The 18,339-nt window shown below is 37.1% G+C and overlaps 1 protein-coding gene and 1 long non-coding RNA gene across 3 annotated transcripts in view; one reads left to right on the top strand and one right to left on the bottom strand.

The window, feature by feature from the left end:
• LOC121408077 (unconventional prefoldin RPB5 interactor-like) overlaps window positions 1-18,339 on the bottom strand; it is a 31,794-nt gene extending 13,455 nt beyond the window's left edge. Inside the window, exon 1 of one of the 2 annotated variants that reach the window (XM_041599408.1) lies at window positions 18,189-18,339. The gene's annotated coding sequence lies outside the window, so the exon portion shown is untranslated. Of the gene's footprint in view, window positions 1-3,396; window positions 3,417-18,188 lie in introns of those variants that run through there. The other variant, XM_041599409.1, reaches the window with a different exon arrangement.
• Window positions 9,531-12,845, top strand: LOC121408078. Its single transcript, XR_005968987.1, has 3 exons — window positions 9,531-9,569; window positions 12,173-12,292; window positions 12,830-12,845. It is a non-coding gene; the product is annotated as an uncharacterized LOC121408078 (long non-coding RNA).

Below are 18,339 nucleotides of genomic sequence, written 5' to 3'. Positions count from 1 at the left end.
AGATCAATAAACTTGCAAAGTTATGATGGTAATTCAACAGATACCCCCATAACTGCCAAAGTTCATTGACCTTTGACCTTGGTCATGTGATCTAAAATGCGCACAGGATATTCAGTGGTACTTGATTACTCTTATGTCCAAGTTTTATGAACTAGACCAACATACTTTTAAAGTTATGATGGTAATTCAACAAATACCCCCAACTCAGCCAAAGTTCATTGACCCTAAGTGACCTTTGACCTTGATCATGTGACCTGAAACTTGCACAGGGTGTTAAGTGATTCTTGATTACTATTATGTTTAAGTTTCATGAATCAGATCCAAAAACTTTTATTAAAGTTTTGATTGTAATTCAACAGATACCCCCAATCGGTCAAAGTTCATTGACCCTAAATGACATTTGACCTTGGTCATGTGACATGAAACTCATGCAGGATGTTTGGTGATACTTGATTAACCTTATGTCCAAGTTTAATGAAGTAGGTCCATATATTGTCTAAATTATGATGACATTTCAAAAACTTAACCTCAGGTTTAAGATTTTGATGTTGACTCCCCCAACATGGTCTAAGTTCATTGACCCTAAATGACCTTTGACCTTGGTCATGTGACATGAAACTCTAAAAAGGATGTAAAGTAATACTTGAGTAACATTATGGCCAAGTTTCATGAACTAGGTCCATATACTTTCTAAGTTATGTCATTTCAAAAACTTAACCTTAGGTTAAGATTTGATGTTGACGCCGCCGTCACCGCCGCCGTCAGAAAAGCGGTGCCTATAGTCTCACTCTGCTGTGCAGGTGAGACAAATATCATTAAAATATCACTTTGTGATCAAAAATACTAATTTCCATACAGTTGCAAATTTTTCATTAGTAACTTGGGAGTAATTTTGGTATTCACTAGAGCACTCGAGAACTTGAATTTTGGGCATATTTTTGTGTACGCCCTCTATTGGTGGAAAGTAATATGGCAAGACAATTGTCATTTTTCAATCTCTATTTTAACTTATGAAAAAATTAAAGAATCAAATTGAGCCAAGTTATAGGATGAATAGCTGTAATGGAAAATGACAGTGTCAAAAAATCAAGCATATGTCCCCAAGAAAGAGAAAAAATAAGCCAAAAATTGCCAACCTTATTTCACCACACAGGGAGTAGTAACAGAGAACTATATCATAACCTTGTTCATAGAATGAGTGCATTTTAGAGATTTACTGCAGCCTCTGTATAAAAAATTGAATAGGAATTGTTCGTCACTCTGTCACAATTCCCACAGAGAGTGCGCATTTGCCATTGAAAACTGCATGCGCGATGAGTGGCCTAAGACCCCCGACCAATTAGGATTTAAATGTTAATATTTATTATAGACTAGGCCTATTGACTATTGTTATGTCATTCATCAGGAAAAATATGTAAGAAATATAAGAAAAAGCTTGAAGCTAATACTAAACATGGTAGAACAACTTATGCATCATTCCTTGACAATGCCAAGGCATTTGACACAGTGTGGCACGATGGTCTTCTTAACAAGCTCTATCATGATGGGGTGACAGGTTATCTATAGAACATCCTTTTTCAGCTGTATCAAGGTCTTTCTGGAGCTGTTGCATGGAAGGACAGACAGAGCGACTGGTTTCCTATCCTACAAGGTGTACATCAAGGAGGAATCCTCCCTCCTCTTCTTTATTTGATCTACATCGATGGGCTCATACAGGAGCTGAGGAAGAGTGGCATAGGCTGTAAACTCTTGTGCTTGCTGATGACTTAATACTCCTTGCCAACCTCCCTGAAGATTTACAGCGTATGCTTGATATTGTCTTGGAGTACACTAAACAGTGGCACTACACCATCAATCCCTCCTGTAGTGATATTCAACCCTGGATGTAACTCTGCACATTTCCAATGGCACTTTGGTTCGGTCGTTCGGACAACATTCCTGTTGAGGCCTGCCATCTTCACCTTGGTGTCTTGCACTCCTCTGAATCGCACCCATGAGATCTTTAAAAAGGGTAATAAGGCCCTGTACAGCTTGACAGGTACTGGTGCTTACCGGAGTGTTTTGTCCCCTGTCATTGTCTCCTCACTGTGGAAAACATTCAATGCCCCCAGAATGTTGTACAGAATTGAGGCTCTTAACCTACCGGATAGGGCCTTGGATGTGATGCAGAGCCATCTTTTCAAAAAGCTACTTACCGGTAGTCTTCCAAGGACAACTGCACAGGAGGTTGTTCCTCTGCCTACAGGGATTCCCCTTCTATCTGACTCAATTAATCTCCTACATCTGCATCTTCTGGGAAAGATTATCTCTCTTCTTCGGGACAGGATTGAGCACAGGATCTTTTCGAGTGTTCCAGGAGCCTACTATTCCTACCATTAAAGTCCTCAAGGTTCAACTAGAGAAGTACAATCTTTCATCTCTACTGGATCTCCTGCAGCAAGGTTGCTCGTATCTGACATGAAAGAAGAGAGCAACAAATGCAGAGGAAAGTAAGGCCCTTGCATCCCTCTCCGAAGAAACCTCCCTTAAGTCGTCCCTTCTTCTGTTCCATGATATTGACTTGGTGCTTCCCTATCATGTATTCCCGTCCGTCATTTACCCTGCACATCTCCGGATAGCCATCAATATGAAAGCTCAGCTTCTTACCAGCACCTATCTCACCCAAATTTCCGACCCAAGTTGTCCTGCTTGCCATGCACCTGCAGAAACTGTCTTTCCATTTGTTAGTGAATGCATAGCCTATACCCATCTCAGAAATAATCTTCTGAAACATTTTCCAGATGCCATTAAAGTGCTCTAAAGCTTTTTGAAATACAGACTCCTATCTTCGTGTTGCAAAAACCAGACTTTCTTTGTCTTCCGCTTGGCGACAGCACGCAAATCGCGGGATTTGCGTGCTGTCGCCAAGCGGAAGACAAAGAAATCAAGATGGCGACGTAAACACGGCCGTAAGCTCTTCCCATCTTTTCAAAACAAATCTCTCGTTTTTGTAATGAATTCTTCTTTAAAAATGAAATCAATATCACAGAAATGTTGGAAATGAAGTTGGACCCCATGGCCATGTACATGTTTTAGTGCTAAATCTTTTAGTGGGAAAGTAGAATTCTCGGGGGCGAAAGTTTCTGGTTTTGTACCCGTTCGTGGGGGAATATAGGTAGGGCTCCCAGGCGTTAGTGGGGAGTGACCATACCTACAGTATATGACTTTCACTCCCCAAAACGCCCCAGGGCCAGGCTACTCCAGGCTACGATGAGTAGCGAGAGGGAGTTTCGGTAAATATTACTTCTTCTGCAATGAAGCGATGTTTGCCGACTTCTTAGAAATCCAGGGCCAAATGCGGTACGGTGTACGAGGTTAGTATACTATATAGTATATACTAACCTAGTATATACTAACCTCGTACTAGTGTGAGTGACACTGCACTGGTAGGCCAATGCAAGGCCAGGCCGGCCCAATGTCAATAACATGATCTGTATTTCAGAAGCGATACACCATGTACCGGTACGCGCGTTTCCGTTTTACACCCTGGCGAAGGCATTTTCCGGAAAAGTAGCTAAAAAGCGACTAGTGAAAAGTCTACGTCTACGTTTGTTGACATTATCAGCTGGGCGCGCGATCCAAAGTCCGCACCGAAGTTATCCGCAGAACATACCGTACTGTCTTGCAAATGCAGCTGCATGAGCTTATACTTTCCAGGTTTGATCATTTGCCTTGCCGACTTGCTGATGTCTGTCTTTCTCTCTGTCTATATATCTATCTCTCAAATTCTATCTCTATATATCTATGTAACTGCAGTATCTATCTATCTAATAATCTTCTCTGTCTCTCTCATTCTTTATCTAACATCTATCTATCTCAAATCTCTCTATCCATCCATCTGTCTGTCTTTCTCTATTTCTCTCTCTCTCTCTACCTACCTATGTAACTACAGTATATTTGTCGCTTTTCTCTCTCATTCTTGATCTATCTGACATCTATCTATCTCTCAAATTCTCTATCTCTCTATCCATCTGTCTGTCTTTCTCTATTTCTCTCTAGTTATCTATTTTTTAACTAGAGTATCTATCTGTTAATTTGTTAATAATCTTCTCTGTCTCTCTCATTCTTTAATTATCTATTTAATATCTCTCTCTATCTATCTATCTATCCATCTGTCTGTCTTTCTCTTATTCTCTCTATCTATTTATCTATCTATTTTTTTAACTTATCTATCTGTTAATTTGTTAATATTATTTGTCTCTCTCCCTCTTTATCTATCTAACATCTATCTATCTCTATCTATCTATCCATCTGTCTGTCTTTCTCTACTTCTATCTATCTATCTATCTATGTATCTATCTATCTGTTAATTTGTCTATCTTCTCTTTCTCTCTCATTCTTTATCTTTCTATCTATCTAACATCTATCTATCTGTCTCTCAAATTCTCTATCTCTCTCCCTCTCTAGCATTTTCTCTCTTTCTCTTTGTCCGTCCATATTTCTATCTACGACAACTCTCTCTCTCTTTCTATCTATCTATCTATTTATCCACCTCTCTCTCTATTTCTATCTATCTATCTGTCTATCTTGTCTCTATTTATTTATCAGTCTTCTATCTATCTTTCGGCAGCTTCTAAGTGTATCAATCCATCAAACTTCAATTTGTCTTTCCATTATGTATCTGTTTATTTTGATTTTGTCTGTCATTCTATTCATTTAGTTAATAATTTATTTTTATAAAAAAAAACTATCATAAACAACGAGACTGCAAAAGCATGTTCGGATTTCACTCCTGACTGCCGCTCTCTCTGTACATGAAGTGCCGAGATCAGTAACTGTGCAAATTGCATGCGGTGGTGGACTCGCCTGTGTCGCCACGTATGTTCACGGCCTCAAATCAGTGGAGCGCGCCATTGAAAGGCCTTCTCGCTTAGCCGTATTGTTATTGACGTTCGTGAGCATCACTTTTTTCACTCTCTAAAATGTCTGCGACATTAATATCATAAAAACAATGGAATTGTTAAATTTTAGTGAGGCTATGAATGTTTATCATTTACGTTGACTATCAGTGTACCAACATATACCAAATTTACAAGCAAATGTCGGTAAGACTTCGAATGATCAGTCATTTCGATGCAATCCCAAAATTGATGAAAATATAACAGAAATTTGATATAACATTGCAAAATCCTTATTTTCGAATCCCCTTAAATTTTCATTTTCTTCAAAAGCATCTAAGTACACTTTTTAGTATTTTTCATAAATAATAACGGGGGTGGATTTTGTTCTCCAGTTTTTTTAAGGAAAAGACAGGCATTTGAAATCAGGTAATTTTTTGTTATGTTTTCAAAAGAAAATCGTTAGATTCGAACAACTTAATAATATAGTTCTCCGAAAGAAGGGTTATATTCTATTTTTTGTGTGTAAATGATACATGACGATAAATTTTACGAGTATATCAATGCATGTTGGATAACCTTTTCCACGATGAGTTTCGTAATTGAGAGAAAAATCAAGTTCATTCCCAGCAAGCGAGCCGCAGAATGATAAATTTTAGCGTGCGCACACGGGCTGATCGCCGTGTCTGCGGGGATGGATATCTAGTCCCATACTGATGTAAGGTGATATTTTCTACGTACCTTTTCCCCTTGCAATGATCACTTTGCACTTTAGTGCTTAATTTTGACACTTAATCTGTGAAAATTGATGGTTAACGATTTTGGAAAATGCTCGGAATAAACCTGACACATGAATGATTTCATTTTCGAGAATTATTATTTCTTTCCTGAATTACCAAAAGGCAAATTTAGGTCAAGATTGCATATGTAACATACTCACATTGACTGTATATAGCGCATAACTGTATATGTGTGTGTGGGGGGGGGGCGGTGTCTATAATTATATAAATTGTGATGTAAATAGAATCATATTGTATGAAAAAATCATGATGGGCGTCATAGTCTGAGCTTTCTTTGTATAAAACAAACAAAATACTGCATTTACATGCCATTGTATGCAATGGCAATTTCAATCAGTTTATAATTTTCTTTTGTTTATATAGTCAGCGTTTAGTCTTCAATGTGCATAATTGGTTTGCAAGCGGTGTTTATACCAAAGAGCTCATTCCGGCAATACTTTATTGATAACGGTTATCCATTTTTAAAAACAATATTTATTTACTGCAGCCAACGAGTTCCTGACACAATTTACTTCTTTGACTGTAAACTACGTTATGAATGTCCCCGGATCGATCTTAAGATAAAAACAAGAATTTTTTTTTTTCGCAAATGAATATACTTTACTAGCTGTAGCTGTAAAATTACTGTCTTAATCCTTTCCTCTTAATTTAATATTTTAGTATTTCATTTACATAACCTAAAGAATAAATGAATAAATTAATAATATAAATGAAAAGATGAATAAATAAATAAATGAAAATAATAAATGAAATTAAATCAATTAAAATATAAAATCGGTAATCATTAACAGAATAGTTCGAAAACGTATTTCCAGTGGGGTCCTCAACATGTATAGAATTTAGTCTGCAGGCACAGACCCTCATTGGAACTTTGATCAACAAGTGTGCCTCCACGCAAAGACTAGCACATACAAAACGTGCTGTTCCAATACAGAGCGAGAGAGCCTTCAGTACACAAGGCTTGAGTAGGCTGCACATTCAGACCCATATTTCGAGTGAAGGGTTTGCCCAGCAGACTATTGTAATCATAAATGATAAAATCTGTTTACACTTTAAAAAAAACTAGGAATTACTATCAAAATTGAAAAGATGACATGTACACGAAATATATTTTTAAAAAACAGAGAAAGAAGAAGAAATTAGAAGTTATAATGTTGTCTCAGGCGGATCGGGAGAAGGGGGTGTTCCTTTCCCCCTCTCTTTCATATAAACATCGTGAGTTATGTATATATAGCTCAATATTAATTCTATAACAAACTTCTTGAAATCCCCATTTTATGACAATTCAACGCAAAAATCGGCTAGCGATTTGCGCTGGTCTCATTAGGCCTATTACATTAATAGATAAGATGTCAATTTAATAATCACTATGTCATTTTTTCAGAATGGAATATTGACAAGTTCTATTTCGCGTTTAGGAAGAGAAATATGATAGTCATCATTTTCATTTGATGACAATGTTCTTAGGATGTCCCGCTCCTATGTCAAAGCTCAAACTAATAATATTGAAACATATCAGTTTATTTCAAACTGTGATCCATATCCACCCATAACAATTTTCCTACAAAGTGCGTGATACAGAACTTAAATTGTCCCTTTTACAGATCGGAATATCAAGTATTTTAATCCCTTTTTTGATAGATAAATATACATATATTAAAATTGACTGTTCGCGCTCCGCGCTGGCAGTAATTATTTAGTTGGTGGATACACATTTAGGATCACAAACATTGCCCAGAATATTAAATTTTAGGACAAATACTTGAAAGAAATAGCTCGCTCTTTGCACTCGCACTTTTTAAATAATCCTTATATATGAGATTATATGAAGATTAGAAATGACTTGTAAGACTACCCCTTCAAAGATACAAACAAAAATCAACTTCAAGCGGCCGATCGGGAAAATTTGGCAGAAAAAATCGCGCCCCCCCCCCCTCATTGGCAAAGGCTGGATCCGCCCTTGTCTATTGATAGCTCTTGACGGGCCGACCCTTATAAAAATCGCCAATGGTATTTGAATGGTGCCGAATGGTAGTTGAATGGTAATCTGAATGGTAAATGGTACGCGAATGGTATTTAAGTGGTGTTTCAATGGTAAGTTCTTAATGGTAATTGGTAGTTTATTTAATGGTAAATGGTATACCATATACCGAATGGTGTTTCAGTGGTATGTGACTAATGATATGATTGGTATGATGAATGGTATACCATTTACCCAATGGTGTCTCAGTGGTATTCAATGGTGTCTCAGTGGTATGTGCTTGTAATGGTATGATTGGTATGATGAATAGTATACCATACATCCAATGGTGTCTCAGTGGTATACAATGGTGTCTCAGTGGTATTCAATGGTGTCTCAGTAGTATGTGCCTGTAATGGTATGATTGGTATGATCAATGGTATACCATACACCAATGGTGTCTCAGTGGTATACAATGGTGTCTCAGTAGTATATGCCTCTAATGGTATGACTGGTATAATGGATGGTATACCATGCACCAATGGTGTCTCAGTGGTATACAATGGTGTCTCAGTGGTATTCAATGGTGTCTCAGTAGTATGTGTCTTTGATGGTATGACTGCATGGTATACCATGATATACCCAATGGTGTCTCAGTGGTATACAATGGTGTCTCAGTGGTATTCAATGGTGTCTCAGTGGTATGTGCTTGTAATGGTATGATTGGTATGATGAATAGTATACCATACATCCAATGGTGTCTCAGTGGTATACAATGGTATCTCAGTGGTATTCAATAGTGTCTCAGTAGTATATGCCTCTAATGGTATGACCGGTATAATAAATGGTATACCATGCACCAATGGTGTCTTAGTGGTATACAATGGTGTCTCAGTGGTATTCAATGGTGTCTCAGTAGTATGTGTCTCTATAATGGTATGACTGGTATGATGAATTGTAAACCATATACCCAATGGTGTCTCAGTGGTGTCAAATGGTGTCTGAGTAGTATGTGCCTCTAATGCTATTATAGCTGCTTCCAATCATGAATTATTTCACCCTTTTTTTACAAATGATATTTCCAAAATTCTAATTCTATTTTAGGCTCTAAATATTCTTTCCCACTTGTGGACGGCGTTTATAAAGAGGAGAGCTATTCTATAGGCCGGCATTACTTGATTGAAATGATTTATCCACATGGTCTTGCTCCCTCACCCCTATCAAAATTCCCTGCCACCATACAGGGTATAGTACAATGTAACAGAAAAGAAATCTACTGAATGAAATCTCAATTTCAATCATTACAAAAGCAAATTAAAAGGGAAGAGGAGTGAGTAAAAAATATATATATAAAGGGGAAAAAACAAGAAAAGAAAAAAGGCAAAGAAGAAAAGAAAGATTAACAGAAAAGAAAAAAAGACAACGAAAATAAAAAAGAAAATAACATAGAGAACAGGAAAAAAAAGTGAAGGGATCGAAAACTTTTTTCATAGATTCCAAGATCCAAGGAAAACAGTACGTGGCATGCACTCACGCCATCATGGTTTCCAACCCAGAACCAATCGAGAGGAAAAAGAAGACACCCCTGATTTGGTTTTAATTCACCCCCCACCCATATCGGGATGTGTATTTATCTTGGCGAAGAAGTCCCCTCCCCCCATATTTTGTCATAATTTATCCCCCCCCCCATATGCTTTGGCGAGAGGGGCCGCTTGGCTGCTTGCCAGGTAGCTCTATTATACGTGTTGTTCTCGCACTACGCACGCGCGAACGTCTAGCTAACCGCCAAGTGCAATATTTGAAAAAGAAAACTCGATCTACCGGTACTACCGTTTTGCTGTTGATAAGTCCGTCGATAATTCATCAAAAACTAAAGGAACACGGGTCAGATTCGGACAGCGACTTCAAAGTCATTTGTAGAAGGCTATAACAGTAAGTTCTATAACAATTTTCTTTGATTTATTTCTCAAATTGTCTCAAAATGTTAGATGTCGTTGTACTGCCACGACATGCACGACCACTGCACTGCCACCGTCACTGCCCCGTTGGCGCTGGCCGCTGCTCTACGGGCCGGGACGTGGCTTTGACGATAGGGAGTGCTTATGGTTTATGCTTTGTATTGGCAGAGTTAAGATCGGCGAGCATTGAATAGTAATTCGCTCATATTGCCTGATGTTTATTGTCAATGTTTTACAAAAACCATCTCTGAATACATTGAATTCGTGAATGAATGATTTGTTAATGCTAATGTCAAGACTGTCAAAGTTTTAATTGTGAATAAATAGACCGTTACTGCACACGTTAATTTACTGAAATTGAAAACTTGCCGACAAATATTGCTTTGAAATTAGGCCTATAATGTGTTGTTGTTGTTGTTGATAGATGTTGGTAAATGAGATAAAATGGAGGTGAAACATGGTAAGGGTCCTAAAGTTTAAAAAATGATAAAGGCTATGCAGGTCTATAACTTTGCTACACTGTACACACCACTCATTGCACATACTATTTCAATGGTAAAATGTGCACTTTGTGTGTGGAACTGTGACTGGACGAGTGACAAACGATTCCTATTCAATTTTTCTACAGAGGCTGCAATGAATATGCAGAGAAAACTGGCGCAAATGCAGTTTTGCACCGGCCGATTACCAGCATACCTCATCACCAAAACTTGTTCCCAAATGTCATGACAGGTCTCTCAGTCACATTTCGATGTTAATATACCCACCGTTTTTCAAAATATTGGGAATGGCTGTATTTAGTCTTCGATCTCGACGTCGTTGATCTAATCCGTAGACATCACTTCGCGGATCTCTCGGATTCGCCGTAATATTTATATGGACTGAAGTTAGCAACCAAATCATGCTAACATGTGGCAAACAAACTGCCAGCATGCCGCATGCGAATCTTTTGATCGCATAACTTCGGTCCATATCAACATGACGGCGAATCCAAGCGATCCGCAATATTTTGAAAAGTGGTGGGCATATTGTGTATTGATCTCAAAATGTGTGTAGACAATTCTGGTGGGGAGTTTTGCTTGAAGTTGCATGCACAACGAACAATTGTCCATAGACTGTGTACAACGGATAGATCGTCTCCGCACAGCGATTCGAAGATCGCTGATTGGTCAATAGCGCAGATCACGTCATGACCACGTGGTCCCAAAAATAATTCCTTTGGACTGCGTGCGGAAGTATCGATAACGATATCCGGTCATGTTGTGTACACGGTAAATGGTCTTGGTTCGTGATCGGATCGCTCCGGTATCGATCGAAAATTATCGAAAATGCAATTTCATGCATATTCACGCGACGCTCCAAAACCCGGAAGCCAATTGACTTTATGCACGTTGCGATAGACTCTACAAATTCCAAGGAACACGATGACATATAGACGCTAATTCGTAAGATTTTGATGGAAAAGCAAGAAGTATTCAAAATTCGCTTACCTGTGCGGTATCGGTGAGAAAATAGATCCTCCGAGAATACCTTTCATAATTCATATAAAATATAGGAAAATTGAAATTCTAGGTCGATTTTGGTACGAGGTGATAGGGAATTGCACACTTGTTTTGGTGGAATTCTGTGTGGGGAAACAAAAGGCTTGCACTGCGCATGCTTACTATATTTTCATTCATAAATTGGTTCTCGGCAGTGGCTGGATGACGTCATGTAATAAGCAAAAATGTACACGACCGCTACGTTCACGCTCCGCTATCCGTTGTACACAATTGTTCACTGTGAGTTGGCTGGTGTGAAACTGCATTAGTGCCGGAGGGTATTCTTAGATCCTTTCATGGGGCTAGGCATATCAATTTTTAAAGTAAATTTTATCCTCTTTTAAAGTTAAGTTTGTCCTGTGATCACATTTTATCTGTTTTTATTTATTTACTGATCAAAACTTGCCTAAAAAACGTCTGGAGTTCATCCACTGGCATATGATTGTCCATGAACGGATCCATGATTTCTCAAAGGGGGTAGTGGGGCACATTTTCCCAAGGAAACTTTAAATAACAAGCAAACCAAAAAGGAGATCCTCTTGTATGAGACAATATTTTTAATATAAATATTTGCTGTAACTTTCGAAGGGGGGGGGGGAGAACACTTGTGTAAGAAAGCCACATTTTTATCAAACACATCAACTATTGCTCTCAAGGTGGGGGCACAGGTCAAATGTGCCCACTTGGATCTGCTTCTGCGATTGTCAATACCAGAAAAATGGAATTTATGTCATCGATTACCCTCTTGAAAATTGCTGCTCTAGAAATTTGATTTCAGATGACATAGCTATTACTAGTATAAAGCATGTACAGTTATAATACAGCCTTGTCTGAACTACGCTGAAATACTATCACATTTCCTTATTTTTATCCTAAATTCTGGGCTGGTAATCAGAGGTCCATGAAAAATATCTTTAACATTAAAGTTCTAAGATCATTATTTTTCTATTACTATATTAGTATTCTATTTTTGTTTGTATCTGCACATACATGCAGATTTTACAACACTTAAATTGATTTTATTTCATTTTCAAAGTTTGGACGACGAATACACTGGATGATAAGGTAGATGATCCAGCCTTATCTTGGAATGACACGACGGGTGTTGAACACAGAAAACGTACCGTGTACAAGAAACAATTGGAGTTTATGAAAGGTAGGTGTGTAAGAATTTTCTTCAGTAGAAAAAAATGCAAAGCTTCATGAGATAAAACAGATTGTATTCCTGCAGTGGCATAGCTGAAAAAAAACCTTGTCAGGAATGGTAAAAAATCCTTAGAAAGGACAAATGTCATCCCTATTTAGAGGAGCACACGTCTTTTCTGACACCCCCCCCCCCAGAAAAAAAATCAGTATGTTGGCTGAGGGGGGAAGGGTGGACACTTTTTCCCCAGGTATTCATTTGTTGTGGTATTTGTCATCATTGGGGCAACCTCCCATTATATAATAGGTTATTGTCTACCCATCTATGGTTAAACATAAATTTATTTATCATATTTTACAAAATGTTTTGTTGATATTTGTTAATTGGTATCATTCGATTGAATGGTAGAGTATACTGCAAATTTCTCAATATATAAAAAATATATGAACTTCTAAAGAAAGCTTAAACACATGACAAGCATTCATATTTTGAACCCTTAGCTAATATACTGTCCTTTGCATTGTTTTCATCCAATATTTCTTATTACAGCTTCAAGGAATTAATCCTGCCGGGTACCCATTCACTTCATCTGGGTCTAGTGATGCACAGTGTGGATGAAATTCGGGCTGAAGGAAAACACACCATGGCTAGGACTCAAATTCACGACCCTCTGTTTGAAAGGTGAGAGTCAGAACCACTAGACCACGACGTTCCCAGCTGATGTCATATCCCCACTTGTTCTTTTGTATTTTATTACAAGAAGTCGCGCTAATTTACATTTTGTCCTCCGAGAACTATAAAAAATGGAGTGAAAATTTATTTCAAAGACATGTCCACCCTAACAAAAAAGTTGATTTGATTAAAAAGAGAAAAATCAAACATAAAAATCGGATGAAAAATAAGAAAGGTATGACATTTTTAAGTTTCGCTCAATTTCACTTAATAGTTACATGCACATCCAGGTCGGTATGCAAATGAGGGAACTGATGACATCACTCATTCACTTTTCTTTGTTTTTTAGATATGAAATATTATAATTTTCTCCTCATTGTCCTATGAAATAAAGTTTTATTTTTATTTTTTATTGTCAAATCTGTAAAAAAATTGAAATATTGTACAATTCAAACAATGAAAACCAAAACAAAAAGTGAGGGTCTTATTTTGCATCCGATTTAGATGAAATATTTTGTATGATGCTTGCCTGATTTTCTCTGTTGATTCAAAACAATCTTTTCTGTGGTGGACTAGACCTTTAATGTGAAGATATGCATTGCTGGAAATAATGATATGATACTTGGGACATATCATACACACATGTATGAAAATATGAAATAATTATTTCATTTTATAGAATAAGCCTAACAAATATTCCTGACGATCGTGTGTACACTGGGTTAATTTTTTACCAAAATGTTGTTAAATTTCAAATTCAATAACTTTGTTATTATCAGATTTTAATGAAATTTTCAGCATGATCCTTTTCTGATTCATTCTCTCCCTACCAAAATCTCCCCTTTTCTCATGCTTTCTTTCTATGGTCCCCTTCATTCTCCTTATAACTATGTTATATGTAAAGTGTAACCGGTCGTCCAACCAATTTGATTGAAGGGCTAGAGGTACTCGAGACTGAAAGCTATGTGATATAATTCAAAGTGTACATCAGACAAACAAAAAACACTGAAAATCTCATCCAAATTTGTTTAGGATTAACAAAGTTTTGACGAATTAAAGTTTTATTTTTTGCTAAAACTGTTCTCTGCAAGTCCTCATGAATATACAAGATCACAATTTATATATTTTTTGTATTATATGAATTTAAATTTTGTCCAAGCTCGGTTGTAAAAAATTACGATTGACTACTGATTTACTGTGTAAGACAATATAACACAACAAAAATAGACAGAAAAGAAATAAGTGGGTATCTTGTATATATTATTTTCTATATATTTTGCAAAAAAGGTCTCTATTTTTCTTCTGTTTTTTAGTTTTCCAAATGGAATAATTTTCTTTCCTTATTTTCCTTATATTTTTTTTCTATGTGTGATATATTATTTATTTATTAATGTATCATTATTGTATTTATGATAAACTTTTGGCGTGTTTCTACAGTAAATCATTAAAAACGGTTTATCTTTTCCGGACTCGAATTACGATTGACTACTAATTTACTGTGTAAGACAATAATCTTTCTCACACATATTTAACACAACAAAAATAGACAGAAAAGAAATAAGTTGGTATCTTGTATATATTATTTTCTATATATTTTGCAAAAAAGGTCTCTATTTTTCTTCTGTTTTTTAGTGTTCCAAATTGAATAATTTTCTTTCCTTATTTTCATTATATTTTTTTCTATGTGTGATATATTATTTATTTCTTAATGTATCATTATTGTATTTATGATAAACTTTTGGCGTGTTTCTACAGTAAATCATTAACAGTTTATCTTTTCCGGACTTGAATAACCTTATCGTTCTTAAACCAACCTGTTTCTACAGACTGAATAATCTGATTAACTTGCATTTCGCGTCGCAAATACGGTGGAAATCGGAAAATTCAACCTATAACCTCACATTGCATTTTGGTATGTCAAAAATTGCATCTCGTTAGGAAAATTTTCAAAATTCATGGTAGATCTCACTCATTGTAGCAGGTACATGTTTCGCGATCAGCTGGCGAGATAAAAAACGGCCAGAATATATGTTTACTGTGAGATCGCACTTCTTGGTTCAAGCACTTAAGCCAGACACGTATGCTATTTTGCCCCGTGTTTTTACAGAAAAGTTAAACGGATTAACATGGCAATAACCACCTCTCAGAGAGATGGTTATGAGAAACCGTATTTTGCGCGATGCAATTTATCAATAAACCGCATCGCGTCTGTTTCTACAGGAAAGTTATCAGGGATTCTGGATACTTAGGTGGGTAATACCTTTTAACAATTCTATGTAGAAACATGCCATTGATATATCTTTTTAGGTGAAAAGAAAAAAGAGACCAATTTGGGAGTACTATTTTCCCCCCTTTTGGGGATATTTCATTTCTTCTAGGTGTGGTACCCTTTATTCATTTGGCCATGTGAAGGCTATCACACATTTTGAGTTTAATCTTCGAAATTTGGTGTTCATTAGTTTGTTGTCCAAACTCTGTCTTACATGTAAATTTGTTTATAGGAAGATTAACATAATATTTATGTGGAGTGCAATCATTGATCTCTTGTGGAGTCGCACAGTCACATGTATTCATAATATGGTGCTTTTATGCCATACCTGTCAATACTCTTTTGTACTTGAACTTATTAGTAAAAAAATGTTTATTAATGTCGTTGAAAGCAATTACACACAACAGATTTAACATCAAGTTTATTGTATTACAAGTATCAGGTTTGTATGCAGAACAGTGGTTTTGCCAAGTACTCAATCCATGTAAAAAGCAATATGAGAGAACAGGTTTATTCTTGGAAATGTTAGCCTTCATTTGTTGTGTTTTTCAATCAAACTCTGTCTTGATGCATGTTTACTTTTAGATAACAAGATTGACAGAGTATAGATATCAACGAGTAGCTAAGTCATATATATTAATAACTTATGTGCTTTAATTATAAAGTCTATACTTGTGAATACTCTGTGCCATTTATGCTGTACTTAAACTTCTTATAGTAAAAACATTTTATTGACGTTCTTGAAATAAGTAACTGTTTTCATTTTTTTTCTTGTGTATACTTATTCCATTATTAAGCCTACCACTAACCCCAGAGATATGCTGTTCACCAATGGTCTACCATTCACTGTACTTTATTGGCCTACTATACATTGCACATCGTTGTTCTACTGTCTACCATTCAGTGTAAACCATTGGTCTACCATTGAACTTGTGGTCTATAGTGTATGACCAATGGTGTTATTTGAATGGTTGACTAATAGTATAGTGTGTATGACAGTGTTGTATGGTAAATGGTAGGTCAATGGTGTACGGTGTATGGTAAGCCAATGGTGTATGGTAAGCCTATGGTGTACGGTGAATAGTAGTTCAATGGTGTATGGTAGGCCAATGGTGTACTGTAAATGGTAGGTCAATGGTATACGGTGTATGGTAGAATGGTGTAAAGTGAATGGTCAATCAATGGTGAATGGTGTGTGGTGTACGACGAATGGTAGTTGAATGGTGTATGGTGAGCGGTGAATGGTACGTGAATGGTGTACGACGAATGGTAGTTGAATGGTGTATGGTGAGCAGTGAATGGTACACGAATGGTGTACGGCGAATGGTACGCGAATGGTGTACAGTGAATGGTGTACGATGAATGGTACGCGGATGGTGAATTGTACACGAATGGTGAATGGTACACGAATGGTGAATGGTACACGAATGGTGTATGTTGAATGGTAGGCGAATGGTGTAAGGTAATTGGTAGGCCAATGGTGTCCAGTGAATGGTGGCTGAATGGTAAATGGTAGGCCAGTGAATGGTGGCTGAATGGTGAATGGTGGTCAATGGTAAACCTGTCTATAGTGGCCATATGGTAGATCAATGGTGAATGGTGTTTGATCAATGGTATATGAATGGTAAATGGTGCTCATGAATATGGTAATAGTAAGGTCCGAATTATTTAAATTAGTTTGAATGGTATACCATTGAGGCTTGAATGGTATACCATTGGCATATGGTGGGTGCTGTGCGAATGGTATTCCAATGGTATATCAATGGTGTATGATAAATGGTAGTCAATGGTATACCATTCAATTTTTTTTATAAGGGGAGGGTGGTACCCTGAAATATTTTTGTTGAATTTTCAGCTCAATATATTGCTTTGACCCCCACCCCCTTCACACACATTTTATATATCCCCGTCTACTAACAGCTCTTTATGGAAGGGGGGTACCACTTTTTTTTAATTTGCAGCTCAATACTTGTATAATGCTCTCACCCCCCCCCCCCTCCCCCGATCAGATGATAACGCCACTTGACCTACGTGATTTCAATTGCCATATAGCCCTATAAGATTCACTGATTATTCATCTAGCTTACACTTAAAAAAAACTGGAGAGTTGTCAAACTCAACACAACTATACAATAAAATAACAACAAAATGACATACTATAGAAAGAAAGTATCAAAAAAATTGAGAACATGGTAGAATAATGGAAATAAAATGTTGAATTTTTTACCCCCCTCCCCCATCACACTCGATCTATTACGTATTAGACAATGATATGAAATTAGGTTGATCTGCCTTTATTTGTGCACGATGTTCTTAACTAAAGTCATGATATCACCATTGACATATGGGTTATAAATTTTCATAGTTTGATCAACCATATCCATTTTAAATTCCTGGAAATTCCAGTAACAATACATATTGTCATGGGTACGACACGCATTTTCTTTATTGAAAAATATCACGACACCAACGTTGAAACTGTGCAAAGGCCTTTAATGGCGAACTCCGCTGGGTTGATACATAGCCTATGGGTGATGAACATACGTGTCGCACGCTGCATGCAACCAGCGACGTGTGTAGACTCTTCACTAGTCGCTTTTTGGCTACTTTTCCGGAAAATGCCTTCTTCTTCTTCTTCTGATAAAGTACAGTCCACCGACTGGTGTATTGTCGTACTATATTTGGCAGGTCTGGTGTGGAGTATGTACAGTGCCATTTTAAAATATACTAAAAAGTTACTACTTGTAAGTGCGGCTAAAAAACCATGCTCCTCTCTTAGCGAAGCAGGATGCTCTGTACCTCTTGTTTGAAGAGGCCTTCGCCAGGGTGTAAAACGGAAACGCGCTACCGGTACACTAAATCAAGTGGGTTGGACTGAAAGAGTAACTTAAGCCAAAAATAACTAGGGCCTAGGGAAATTTACTAAACTAAATAAACGCGAACATTGCTCATTCATTGCCGGCTTACCTTACAAATTAACTAATAATGGATCCTCCAATTTTTGTCATGGCAGAAAAACACGGGAAAAACACAACTCCTTTCCTCGAATCTGATGTGATGTTCGAGACTTTTGAGCGCAAGACTGCGTGTGACGTACCGACGACGAGAGACGAGGACA

This window comes from Lytechinus variegatus, chromosome 2 (assembly GCF_018143015.1).
Source record: "Lytechinus variegatus isolate NC3 chromosome 2, Lvar_3.0, whole genome shotgun sequence".
NCBI classification, from domain to species: Eukaryota; Metazoa; Echinodermata; class Echinoidea; order Temnopleuroida; family Toxopneustidae; genus Lytechinus; species Lytechinus variegatus.
This window is presented reverse-complemented; position numbering and strand designations above follow the sequence as displayed.